The sequence below is a fragment of the Pteropus vampyrus genome, unplaced genomic scaffold (assembly GCF_000151845.1).
Source record: "Pteropus vampyrus isolate Shadow unplaced genomic scaffold, Pvam_2.0 Scaffold100, whole genome shotgun sequence".
In the NCBI taxonomy this organism is placed as follows: domain Eukaryota; kingdom Metazoa; phylum Chordata; class Mammalia; order Chiroptera; family Pteropodidae; genus Pteropus; species Pteropus vampyrus.
The window spans coordinates 197307-211260 of record NW_011888881.1 but is presented as its reverse complement, the minus strand read 5'-3'; the positions used below and the strand labels follow the sequence as shown (position 1 = coordinate 211260).

The window sequence follows — 13954 nt, the reverse complement described above, 5'->3', positions numbered from 1 at the left end:
CAGGATTTACGCTGAGAAGTCTGTACTCAGCATCAGACCTGTGAACACAGAGTCCGGTATCAGACTCAGTGCAGGTCACGCTGGGAGGGGGTGGGGACGGGAAACGCAGGTCCTGGGCATCCTCCCACCACCCGCAAATCTGAACGGGTTTGTGCCCCTCGCCGCGGGTGCCTCCGGGCTGCTGGCCCCGCCTCAGTGTGCAGCTCGGTCTTCTCTCTCCTTTGTCTTCACTGGACTCCTTCCCCCTTCTTGCCCCTCGAAGCTTTGCTAAGTGACTGACTCCCAAATCTCTAAATCACATAGCGTGCTAATGGATGTTAATGGCTCTCCGACTATTTAAATTTTAAATGGAAATTCCTATAGGTACACCGGCAACCCAAAGAATAAATATTTAATAGTGTGAATTGCAGGAAAAGTAGCGAAGGCCATTTCAGAGCCGGTATTCTGCTAGCCCTCATCAACGGGAGAAGGCTTCCTTGAAGGGGGATCCTGTAACAGATGCACAAAAGCGAGTGATTCCAGTGTTTGCCTAGAGCAATGGTTTCCGGCTCTGAGTTGAACCATGACCTTGAGGATCTTTTTAAAATGGCAGCCTGGAGACCCGTCCCCAGAGACCCTGTTTCAGTAGGTTTTAGGTAGAGCCCAGGAATCCATGTTTTAACAAATAACACAAGTGATTCTAAGGCCAGTGATCCAGAAAGGACAGCAAGACACACCTGCCAGGGGAAAGCCTATTGGAATGTCCCAGCCGAGGCTCAGAATGCAACTTCTCGGCCCGCATGTCCTTGCAAAACTCAGCGCACCTTTGCTCAAATATCAAAGGGCTGAAACACATTCCCTCACTGGGTTACCGTACGGGATAAACGAGTTCGCCTCACACTGCAGTTAGCCACCACCGTCATCAGCGCCATCACGAGAGTCATCAAGGATGGAAGACATCCAAAGTGTGTTCGCACGTCCCAGGCACCGGCCTAAGTGTTTACCTGGATGAACTCAAACCCCAACGGGCGGGCACCGCGTCGGAGGGACTACCCGAATCACATCCAGGAGTAAGCATACAATTATGTTCCTCCCATTAAACATTAATGCCAGGAAGATCACGTCGCCGACAGAACGCTTGATAAAAGTCGCTGACTGAGCTTCTCCGTGTGCAAGTGTGCATGCGTGTGGGGGGCGGGTGTGCACGGGAGGCAGATGTGGCCACTCGTCCAGGCTACCAGTCTTGTCCTGCCCGTTCTTTTCAAGTCAGCAGCCTTGTCCTGACTTTCACTCCGCTCACTCTCTTCCTGTCATTTTCTCTTTCTGTTTAAAAACAACTGTCCCCAAGTCTGCAAAGCATCATCTTTCTACTCCACGCCTCGTAACGAGTCTGCGCCTTTCTCAGAGATGGCCATGCTGTAATAACAGTGGCAGCAGATCATTCTGACTTACGGGGAGTCCCAGGGAATAAGATGTCCCCACATAGGAGAGTGACGAGACAGACCTCGACCACTGTGAACGATGGGATCGGTGGCGGCTCCAGTCTGCCCCAGGCTCTCCCTGGTTTCGCAGAATTCCCAACACGCCCCCGGCAGCTGGCAGTGGAAGGAACCTTGTGAAAAGCAGGATTTGTTATTGGGGCAACAGGGAAGACTGGGCGCTTGTGTTCAACTAAGCGAAGGTTGACGGTGGCCAGGAGGCAGGCCCGTGGGATTGGGCCTGCGAGGTCAGGACGCAGGGTGCGGTCGGCGGTGCCTAGAGCTCTGGTGGCTGCGTCCTTCGGTCTGGACCTCCCCTCACCCAACCCCAGGTTTTCAGACGTGGCTGCTCCCCACGTTCTGCACACACTTCGCACAGTCACCTTGGCGCTGTCCCCACCGCCTGCAATTCCCTTTGTCCGTGTCTGGCCGAGTGCGCGCCCCGACCCTCACCACTTATCAAGGCAGCGGTGTGTGAGCTGCAGTCGGCCCTGACCGCCGAGGGGGTGAGAGGCACCGATGCCCGCACAGCCGACGGTCCGAGCCCGACCACAGCCAGCACTCCACAACTGTGGGTCCCCGACCGTGGACAGGACACACAGCTGGTCCCTAAGTGACCGTCGTGGATGAGTCGCAGGGAATACAGTCAGTACCACTGTGATAAACACGGCCGGTGCCAGCCGGGGACGAGACAGCGGAGGGACCATGTCATAAGTCACGCACGTGTCTAACCACCATGCTGTGCGCCTGAACCTAATATGATATTGAATGTCGACTGCAATTGAAAAACTAAAAGTAATAAAAGAAAGGAAGAAAACACAGCTGAGCCTTGAGCCAGGTGGGTTTACCTGTGCGCCCCAGGTACAGGTGGGTTTGTGTGCTCGCACAGCTGGAACCCACGTTGCTCAAAGGTCAGCTGCAAATGCCTCCCTCCGACTTCGCCGGAGAAGAATCCACAAACTCATTAAACTGAATTACAATGTGCTCGTGAATCCTGGAGGCGAAAAACCATCATTTTCTTCACACGATAGGAGGGCTCTTTGCCCTCAATGAGCGGAGGTAAGAACGGCCATCACTTGGAGCCTAGGTCACCGGTTGCCTTCCCCATAAAGATGCCCTTGATCTCTCCAGCCAATGGTCAAGGTCAACAGCTAACACTGACTTGAGGGCAAAAGCAACACCTTGACGCACCCGAGCCCTCCAAGAGATCATGAGTGTTCCATGGTCAAGGAGTGCATTTTATTCATTCTGGAATTTTCCGCATTGGCAGACCCCAGGGGACCTCATTCCTAACGTGTACCCCGTCTTCTCGTAACACTTATCGGTGGCTTTGCGAATACTAGAGGATTTACAAATATTTGTGAACAAATGAAATTTCATATTGAAAGAACAAACACAAACAAATTAAGTAAACATCTAAGAAATATTGCCTTCTCCTAAGATAGTGAATTTGCTATAATGCTTTCAAAGGAGAACTTCTTTGTTCTCTAAGTTAGCTGGAAAAAAACATTCTTCTTCTTTTCCAAAATACTAGGCATTTTTCAATTACGATAATGTGCATATTTTTGACCATTCTAGTAATTAAATGTAATTTAAGATGAAACAAATTGATGGCAACAAAGAACGAAATTGGCAATGTCATTTCAGTGTGTTTATATCTAATCACCTGCCACAGATACTGAGTGATTCCTGAAGGGGGACACACACACACACACACACACACACACACACACACACACACACACACTGGCCATTCAACCACCTGTCATAGAAACAGAGTAATAATTTGTAAGAAAAAGAAATTATATATACATATACATGTACACACATATAGAACACGTATGTACACATGTACCGTGTGTGATTAATATCCTTCATGGACGGGAGAAGGGACAACCAGACTCTCAGATGTCTAGCGCGGGGCCCTTTGGAAAGACACGTAACTGAGGCAGAAAATCCAATGAGTGGCATCTACTTATTTCTGGGTCCCTAGTCATATGAGGTCTGCGACCTCTCGACCCTCCTCCCCACCTTCTCTGTCATCCTCGGGGTCACCCACCACCCGACTCTGCTGCCATGGCGGGTGGGGGCAGAGCCCCTTGATCTCACACAGCCGGGGGAGCCCACACATGGCTCACTGGGACGCAGCTCGGGGAGGATGGAAGCGTTTGACCTTGTACGGAATCACTGAATGAGCCAGTCAGTATCCCGAACTTCCAGGCCGGAAGGTACAGTACACCCCGCTTTGGGCACGTTAGCACATCCTGCCCCCAGGAACGGCCAGGACGGCCACCTGCCCCTGTTTCTCGTCCGGGTGTGTCTCGCCTCTCTAGGGGACGGTGACCTCCTCCCTTGCTAGACCGTTCTGCATCTTTCTCCCAGCACCCTGAACACGGAACATAAGGCTCTGCCCACGTCAGGGTCTGAATAAACCTTTAAAACTCGAACTTCATTTTCTAAAAACCTTCTCGGTACGTTTCGTACTTCAGCCATCGGACATCATATCCTGCCTCCTTTGCAGCAAATACAATTTCAGATGTATCTGTTTTCCTTGATATGAAAGTAATATATCAGCTGTAGAAACTCTGGAAATCAAGAGACATACAGAAGGCAATGCGACACCTTTGTAAACACGCTGCCCAAAGGCGATTCATGCTGACGAATTAGCGTTTTGTCGGTGTTTCCTCCCCCGCGTGTAGTTTCGCGTTTATAAAACTGGTGTCCACTTATACATTCGGATTTTCATTATATTCTATACATATTGCAGTCCAAGCATCTTCCTGTGTCATTAAACATCCTTTAAAAACATGGGTTTTTAATGGATGCGTATCTTCAGTCTACAGAAATTCCATAATTTATTTAATCATTGGCCTATAATTATTTGTTTAGGCTATCGATGATATTTGTTAATTACACTGTGATTAAAAACAAAACAAAACAAAACAAAACTTCTGAACATAAAGAACTGTGCACCTCTCTGGCCATTAAATGGATTCTAGACGAGGGAACACTGAGGCTTCTAGATGTTTTGCCCAATGCCTTTCTCAGAAGCGCCCCCTTGGGCAGCCCTGCCAGCTGCCAGCAGACGCCTCTCTCCCTGGATTTTGGCCAGGACCCAGTGCCCAGAGGTTTCCCGACCTCCGACAATCAACATCATCGTGTTCATTACGCATCTGACCCCTGCTCCTCTCCTTCCCTCCTCCCAGAACACCTGCCCCTAATTCTCCATTTATCCGAAACCCCCTTCAAGGCAGATTTCGAGCGATCTCTGCATTTTTAAGCCTTGCCCATCCGGAAGATTCGCAGTCTATGCGTTTGCACGGAGAGGTGTTTCTCTCTTCTACCGTAGCTGTTACGGTCTGTCCGGCTTATACGACACTTCACTGAGTTTCTCCTCTACTGTCTTATAAATATTTGAAGGCAGGATTAGCTTTCACTCATCCATCCCTGGCCCTGAGGACCGAAAAATACAGCGGCATCAAACACGATGAACACTTACTACTTTAATAAAGGTCAAATAACTTGCAGTTTCTAGAAAAATATTTGATACTTTATTCATTCATTCATTAAAATTTTTCTTCGGTGTCTACTCGGTGTCAGTTGCTAGTTAAACGAATGACAAATACACGATAAGCAAACTTAGAAATGATCTCTGCCCTGGAACACACTTCATTTGTTGGGTGAGGCAGACACCGAAGAATCAACCAGATACATCGAAATTATACTAAGGATGAGTGATGTCAAGGAAAGGTAGGTAATTTGGTTGTGGAAGGTTTCTCGGAGGGAATGATACTGGAGGAAGGATGCGAGGCTGTGGTGGGGGGGACAGGACGGGGAGAAGGAACCAAGATCTAATGCGTGTCCCCAGTGTGCTCACTAGATGGCTTTTCCCTCCGACCAGGTGACCCGGGCGGGGTGACCTCAGCATCATCCGCCACACACAAAAACGGGCAAATCCTTTCTAACAAGTGTCCAAGGACCCTCACAGGCTTGCTTTGCTCTGGCCATTCTGTTTAGGATCAAAATCCGTCCATAACCATCACGGTTTCTTCTCTCTCAGAGACACTACATAATGCAGCAAATGACCAGAGTGCATTCGTTCACCGTCCTTTATCAACTGAGGAAAAAATGCTCCCTACTTCTTTGCCTGGTCGACAGGCTGAGTCTCTAACCTCTTCAGTATGAGCCGCCGCGTGCCAGACACAAAGCAAATAGATACGCTGTGTTCCTCTCGGGCGGGGACTGAAGGTATTCCAATAATTAAGCAACTCTGTGTGTGTGCAGAAAAGGCAATATCCCCAATGATTAGCGTTAAATTTAATTAATTACCTCTAAAATAAAATGACACATAAACTTTGTAATTAAGAATAATTCTTAATTAAGGAACATGTGATAGATACTGAGGAAGGCGGATAGGATGAAAACGACTGATTAAGACGGGGGACTAAGTCTCTCATTGAAGAAAGATGTTGGCAAGCCCCAGAGCGAGCTTATTTTAATTTTCAGGGTATTCGATGATTCAGAGATTCACAACAGATATAGAGGACATGTCAACAAAACACATGGGCTCTTTTTCGGTTGGATGTCAAATGGTACCTTCGCAGCTAAAATGACAGTTGCACCTTTACCCGCTTGATCACCCAACTAAGAAAGTAAACCGGTTGGCTGGGAAGCGATCCCATCTAAGGCATGAAAAGGCCATACAGTCCCAACATCTTAGCATGGGCCTGCTTCCTGAGCAGCTCTTCGGTGGCTCCTGGCGTGTGATGAGGTTTCCTGGCTGTCTTACGCGCTTGACATTTGAAGGGGCTGAGTTCTATCTTGGGCTGTTCCATTTTATGCCGATAAACCGACCATGCAAAATGGCCTAGGGAATCTTGGATAACGGAAGACACGGCATAGCCCGTAAAACAAAGGTTATTTGCACACACGGTCTCTGTGCGATGACTGTTTCTCACTGTTCTTGTCATTTACTGCAAATATATGTCCCCTCCCCTCCTCCTCCGTGACCTCAGCCACGACTGCCACCAGCGTAGCACATAGATAAGACAGACAGACAAACGGAAAAGAAAACTAACGGGAAGAAGGCGACGCCGATGATCTTTAGTTTTCATGAAGCAGCTACCCTGTAAGATAAAGTGGAACGATCTGTAAAATTTCCATCAAAAAGAGAAGTTATAATCAGTATTTTTCAGGACGCGGTAAGTATAAACATGATCAAGAATAAATAAGATTTTTTTAAAAGCAGGGTTGAATAGGAATTTCTATGGGAAATCAAGGAATTCTAGACTTTGAAGTACTCAAAAATCTATAGAAAATACTTTAACGATTAATAAAAAAGAATCCTTTCTTTTCACAAACTGTATTAAAATAATAGTCCCTATGGTAGGAGTGAGTGTAGCAAGATAATCACCCCCATATTGTGGAGTGGGCCATTAAGAGAACAAGTACTCCTCCTTTTATTTATTTATTTTTTTCCAGTTTAAATCATTAATAGAAAAAAAAACACAATCTTTTAGAATACACCTCTGGTAAGCTTTTTGGAAGAAAAACGCATTGGTCTGCACGTCTTAAGTTGTTACATACTAAAGAGATCTGGTGACAGCTAATATTCAAGTTCTCTGCTAACAGAATGATTAAATGCTTTACATTTCCATAATGTAAAATGCACATTCTCGTGTTTCTTTGCAAATTCTACAGTTTGTCAATTTTTTTGATTTGCACATAATAAGATGCATTGTAGGAAACCTGTTTTTTTTTCCCCCCTTTTTGTTCCAAGTTTACGAATCAGCTATTTTAAAAGTTCGCTTTGATTTCTCATTGACTAGAGTGCCAGCCTGCTGTCACCACCGTCTGCTGGGAATTTAAAGTCAACTGTTTAAAATGCTTAAAACAAAAACCCACAATGAACCATGCTGTTTGATGATGGTTGGCCCATTCTTCATAGAGGCGGTATTTCTTCCAAGGCATCCTAAAGCTCTTAAGATAAACTCATCGTAAGGTATAAATATATAACTAATATCACCAGACTGGTATTAAAGGTGCAGGAGGTTATGACTTTTTCGCTCACACAATTTCTGTTCAGCCAAGAGGTATTTAAACCTCTCTGCTGAATCCGGTGTGTTAATCCCTGAGCAGTTATCACCTGAGACTGGATTTAGTTATTGGATGGCAGGGCGTTCCTGAGACAGAAATAAACACCCGGCATGTCACAGACTCCGAAGAGTTTATCTGCAAGTGACCGAAAAGTCTACTTATACCCACTGGCCACACGAACACATTTTAATTAAGGACAAACGCCATATGCTATTTAAGAACATTGTCCAGCTAAGGTTTCTCTGGAAGATCAGCTCTCTAATCGACTTTTCTCTCTTTTTTTAAATCTTTTTATATGTTTCTCAAGTTTCCAAAAGTGTTGGTTTCCTCTCTAAAATATTTTCTTCCAGATGCGATAAGCTTTGAAAACTACATTATCAAATTTTGTATGTAAGTTTCCCGTCCTTAGAAATTTCCTGCCTGGCCAATTCTTGCTCATCCATTCCTCCAGGTCCACCCTCAATGAGATTTCTCCATGACGCTGTCCCCGAGTTCCCCCAAATACACAGGTAACATCTTCAGTTCTGTTTACTGGGTGTCGGTTGCTTGGGATCCAAACACAAGTAAGACGTGATCATCACTTTGGAGGGAGGAAGAAAGATGGGCCAATAATAGAAAAATAGCATTCGGGCAATCACATAATCCAGTGTCTTATTTGGAAATGGAACCCTAGAGTTGAACCCGGTGAGTTTAAGTCTTGGGGACGTTGTCTGTGTAAGGAGCAGCTAGTTACCCAGCTGTGTGACCTCTGCGAGACTCACGGAAGAGGATCAGGGACGAGGAAAGAGCAAAAACAAAGGTCCCAGAGTCTGACAGGCGCGGCATCCTCCAGGACAGCGGCTAGAGCGAGATGAGTCAGAGAGGACGGCAGGTGGCAAGGCAGAGCGCTGGGCCAGGGCGGGCCTCTTCTTAAGATGTGATGAGGAACTCAGACTTGCAACATGAGGTTTTTCAAGGGCATTTTTCTATTATGACGTGCATGCAGAATATGGGTGAGCACCTCCGTTATCTATTGCTGTGTAATGAACTAGTGATTAAATTGAGTGCTTAAAACCGTGATGATATATTATTCCTCACGACTCCTTCACCTGGGCTCGCTGACGTGGCTGCATGCCCCGGGAGCGTTAGCTGGGCTGGAAGGCCTGAGATGGCTTCACACAAGTGTCCGGAGGTTGGTCAAGCCGCCTCCGTTCTCGTCCACCCGCCCCCCCCCCCCCCCCCGCCCCCCCCCCAGTAGGCGAGACCGGCTTCCTTTCATGGCGGTCACAAGACAACGTTTCAAGAGGACCACAGTGGAAGCTGCAAGGCCTCTTAACTCAGAAGTGTCACCGCCGCTGCATTCTCCCGGTCAGAGCAGGTCACACGGGTCCAGCCCAGGTGGACGGGATAGGGAAGCGCAGTCCACTCCTGACGGCAGGGGCAGCAAAGCCACCTGGAGGAGTGGCTTTGGAGTGGCAGAGGAGTGTGCACACCTGGATGGGGCGGTTCGCGGTAAAGGTTTGCAATCTGTCTCAGCAGGATGGTCTAGTTGGTCCCGCTGAGGGGGCACAGCGTCTCAGGGCTGGGTGTGACGCGGCAGCAGAAATGGAAATCGCGTACACGAGTACCTGAGAGGGCTCCGTTTTGCTGCCTCTGGACTGACACTTGCCCAGGTTACACACCTTCCTGGTGTCATCCAGTCCCTGAAGCCGGCATGTCAACCCAGGTTGTCTGACTATGGATCATGCATTTGTTTTTTCATTCTTTAATTTTTTAGGCGAGGCAACCCTTGGTTGACCTCACAGATTGCAAAGACCTTGTCAGCTTACAATCCCTTATTTTTTACAGCTACAGCACCCGGTCTTCCTAGGTGGTCTCCCTCCCAAGCACTAAGCAGGCCCGACCCTGCTTAGCTTCCGAGATCAGATGGGATCTGGCTTGTTCAGGGTGGCGTGGCCGTAGACTCAGATCGTGCATTTGTAATTAAAATATTCTACCATTATCCACTAAAATGTGTTCACAGACACATACAAAAAATCTTTGAACGACAGTATCATATTCACCACAAGAGAAGCACAAAAGTACCCTGGAAACCAGTAACTCTGCATATTGACTTTGCTTGTCTATTACCGCGGTCATCAGATGCTGGCGTTACCCGCTGAAGTCTTTCTCAATGAGAATGACAGTTTCTACAGGGCAAGGACCAGGTCTCACTCATTGGTGTGACCCAACACGGTGGCTGGCTGGGTCACAGGAAATGTCTTACGACTATTACTGAATTAGTTAATGAACTGAAATATTACAAAGCTAATTCAGGATATTCTGAGCAGGGGAAAGCTATATATTTTTAAATTTTTATTCCTTGTGATAAATTTTACTCCTTTATTCCCAAATGATAACAAAAGAAAATAAATCACCAATGACAAACTTTGGGGGAAAAAAACGATAATGAACAAAAAAGGTCCACTTACTGCCTTATGATCTAGAAAAGAAAACGGGTTTATTTTTTGATGTACCTTTCCTTAATATCGGTTTAAAAATCTTACTTATAACGATGTATTTTTAGAATCATAAACAACGGCGATGAAGACTTAAGCCATTCTACAAAAACAAGACACTGCACGTAAATTAAAACCCCAAGGACACGGAGCTGGTTTTCTAATACCCAAAACAGCTAGTAAATGGAACTGAGAAATCTAAGGAAGGAGAGCCTTAATTGGCCTGGATAACAAGATGAATCATCATTCCTCTTCCCAGAAGTAAGTAAGGAAATAAACTCCTGTGAACGTGTCCTGCTGTCAGCTATGGCGCGTCACCAGCCCAGGTCACAGGGCGAGACAGACAGGCACCTTAAGGGCACTGAACGTTTTCAGTTACCTCTGCTCATTCCTACTCTCAGGCTACATTCTGATTTCAAAGTCCATCTGTTTAAAGGGATAACCTCCCTAAGGAGGGAGATAAAATCTTTGAAGAATCAAAGCGCTGCCACACCCGATCTTTATGGAAAGGCAGAGGTGGCATCCATTACAGGGGTCTCTTGTCACCCGTGTAAGCACAGGGCGGCGTTTCAATGTTCGGCTGTGCACAGGAGCGCATCCTCCAGACTCCATCTTTTCCCCCTCAAGTGCTCGGGGTCGAGCTAGAGAAGAATGTGGGACATTACTCCATTTTGCCCACTGGGGCTGAATAAGAGGGTCACGTACATCTCTACCACCGCGCCTGCCCTCACGTTCTCACCCGAGATGGCAGGGGCCGGTCACCGGCCCACGTGGAGGCTCACTGTGTTAGGACTCTCATTGGAAAGACAAACCAAGACTTTCATTTCTTCCCCCGGCTTCGCCCAAGGGACCAGGACACAAAAATTACCGCGTTGCGTGGAGGAGCCTCGAGCTTGCTGCCGAGATGCCCAGCTCCATTTCTCAGCGTCGGTCTCCAGAGATACTGACTCTGACTTCCTATTTGCGGCTTTATTGCTATATATGATCATGCTGAAAATTCAAAGAGGGTTGTGCATTATTCTATTCCCTATTCTGATTTATTCTATTATGAGTTTGAAAATGAATTTAAATGTCTAAAACACATCAACAGAAAAAGATATTCCGCTCCTTAATCCCTAAACTACTAACGCTCAAGGAAGCGACTTGAAAAACATCAACCGACACGGCTTCAAAGACCCGAGGGCTCTGCTAATAAAAACGCAGACACTGCACACAGCTTGGTGGGGAAGCTGCGGTTTGCAGGAATCACGCGACTCCATCCGAATTAATATCTGCAACGCTCACAGATCGGATTCTTCTTCTGAAATCTAAGGGCCTGCAGAAGGGTGTCCTACATCATCAGCCCCTTGAGGAACTCTGGATAAACACAAAATAATTATGTCCCTAGAGATGAACTACAACGAGCTGTCCCCCCGAGAGTGCCTTTGTTTTGATGTTCGAGCGAAGAATGGGTGTTATTGGTATTTCAAAGGAAAACCCCCCCAGAAGCAGGCTGCAGTAAAAAACTGACACACAGATTAAAAAGGCGATTAAATATTAATGACGCCGAGCCCACTTACCAACCAAATGCTGAGGAAAGGAGGCATCTTTCTTCCAGAGAATGTGAGTTCCGTTCATCGCGTCCTATCACTTTGAAACAACAAATCTGCCCGTGTTATTGCATGCTAAGCATCATGTTTTGGATCGGATGGGCCTGACCTCTGCAAAGCAAGCTGGTTACTAAATAATGCATCACTGCGATATTTGTGCCTTTCAGGGAAAACATGGAGACTACCTCGGGTGAGACTTTGAGTGTAAAATGACAAATGTCTTCCTCTGATAAGCTGGGTGGGGTTCACCCCGGGTCCCAGACATTGCTGACGGTGTGGTTCTGAAGATCTAACTGGACAACAGGCTAGGTGTGATAGCTAACCGCGCCAGTTTCCAAGACGATTTTGATATGAGAAGTCTTTTATTATAAATGGCTCTTCCCCAATCTAGTTATCATCAGTCTCCACGCTAATGTACAGAAAACTCAGACTTATTTAAGGAAAAAACACAGGTAGTGAGTGATCTCAGTGCCTTACCAATGTGCCCGATTACAAATAAAATACGTGTGTTTTTCCACGCTGAAATTTAAATGTGTTTCTGGCCCCCCCCCAAAAAAAAATACATGATCTATTTAGAAATCATGTAATTTTACCTCTAGAAATTTGCTTAGGAGACGTACGATGTTTATTTTACCCAAGACTTTGCTGGTCTCCCCCACACTATTTTTTATGGAAACGACAGCTTTATGGAGCTATAATTCATACACCATACAATTCACCTATTTTAAACCTGAAACTCACGGCTGTGCGGCCATCGCTACGGTCGCTCTTAGAATATCTTCGTGGTTCCCGCGAGAGTCCATCAGCTGTCTCTACGCGTTTCCTTCTGTCACTCAGTGTCCCCACCCTCCTCCCACCCTGGAGGACAACTGAATACTTCGCGTGTCTGTAGATTTGCCTGTTTGGGACACTTCACACACATGGGACCACCCGACGTGCGGCTTTTCTGGCGGGGTTCTCCTCGCGGGCACCCCGCTTTCCAGGCTCGTCACGTGGCCCCCGTGCCGGCGCGGTCCCCCTGTCTGCCGCTGAGCGCCATCCCGCACAGACACAGCGCAGTCCGTCACCTGCTCCTCGGCCGGCAGGCGTTTCGGGCGGCCTCCGCCCTCCCTTTTTATTTTTTATTTTTTAAAATTTATTTATTGATTATTTTATGGCGACACTGGTTAACGAAATCCAGTAAGTTTCATCTGTACGCTTTAACAGTCAGGCATAAATATGTTTACACTGTGTGTTCGCCTCCCATAGTTAGATTTCTTTCTGTCACCGCATATTTGACCCCTTCACCCCGCCTACCTTCCCCCTCCCCCCCCCCCCCGCCCTCTGGTAACCACCAGTCCATTGTCCATGTCCATGAGGCTCTGTTTGTTTGTCCTGTTCATTTGTTGCTTTTAGGTGTATATCCCACAGATGAGCGATGTCATGGGATTTTCAGCTTTTTCTGTCTGGCATATTTCGCTTCGTGTGATTACCTCGGGGTCCATCCACGTCGTCGCGAATGGCAGCATCTCGTCCCTCCTCACCCGCCTTCCTTTTCACGACCCTCCGTCTTTCACTTTCTCTCTCTCGCCGTTTCAGTCTCCTCGTGACAAAGTCCCCTCCTCCCGCTCCGTGAAAGCCTGGCTTGCAGGCTCGTCGCCTGTGCTCTGCATGCCTTTGTCACGTATTCTTCTCTCGGAGATTGCATCCGTGCCCCGTGCTTCGAGAGATCCTCTGGAGACCTCCTTCGTGCACCCCTGACTCAGATGGGCTCCTCCCACATATTATCGTCCCCCCAAATCCTCTCTGATTCTTCATAAATCAGACCAGTAGCCGGCGAACGTAGCCGGCCACGGCCTGTCCTCCTCATCTTCGCGTTCGGAGGGTCCCGCAGGCACGTGTATTTTACCTGTGGGTGTTTCTTGAGTCCGTCCACACTCCATGCCCTCCATTACTGGTCAGCTCAGTATTTAACCCTGTTCCTCAGCTCTAACCTCTTAACTCTTTTTTTTTTTTTTTTTGGATTCTATTGCAATACGTTTTAGATTCTTAAATAACGCACCGTCACTGAAGAAATAAAACCCAGCTCCCGAGCGCGCCGGGAGAAGCCCGCACGGTCCGCCACGGTTTATTCCCGCCTCCCACCGCTCCGGTGACCGCAGCGCTTTGCTGGCTGGTCGAGGCCGCCACCAACCGCCCTCCCTTTGTGTCGCTGGATAGTTTATTCCTTCTGCCTCGAATGTCCCTTCCTCGTCTCCTCCGGCCTCACTGCAGTTCGTTTGGGTCGAGCCCACTCGGCAGCCCCCCCGAACCCTGTCCTCTTTCTTCCCGGACCCCGAGCTGGACCACACCTCCC

At 47.5% G+C, this 13954-nt stretch overlaps 1 pseudogene; it reads right to left on the bottom strand.

The window, feature by feature from the left end:
- Positions 1 to 9377: 9377 nt before the first annotated feature.
- On the bottom strand, positions 9378 to 9496 carry LOC111742761 (annotated as a pseudogene).
- Positions 9497 to 13954: the final 4458 nt, after the last annotated feature.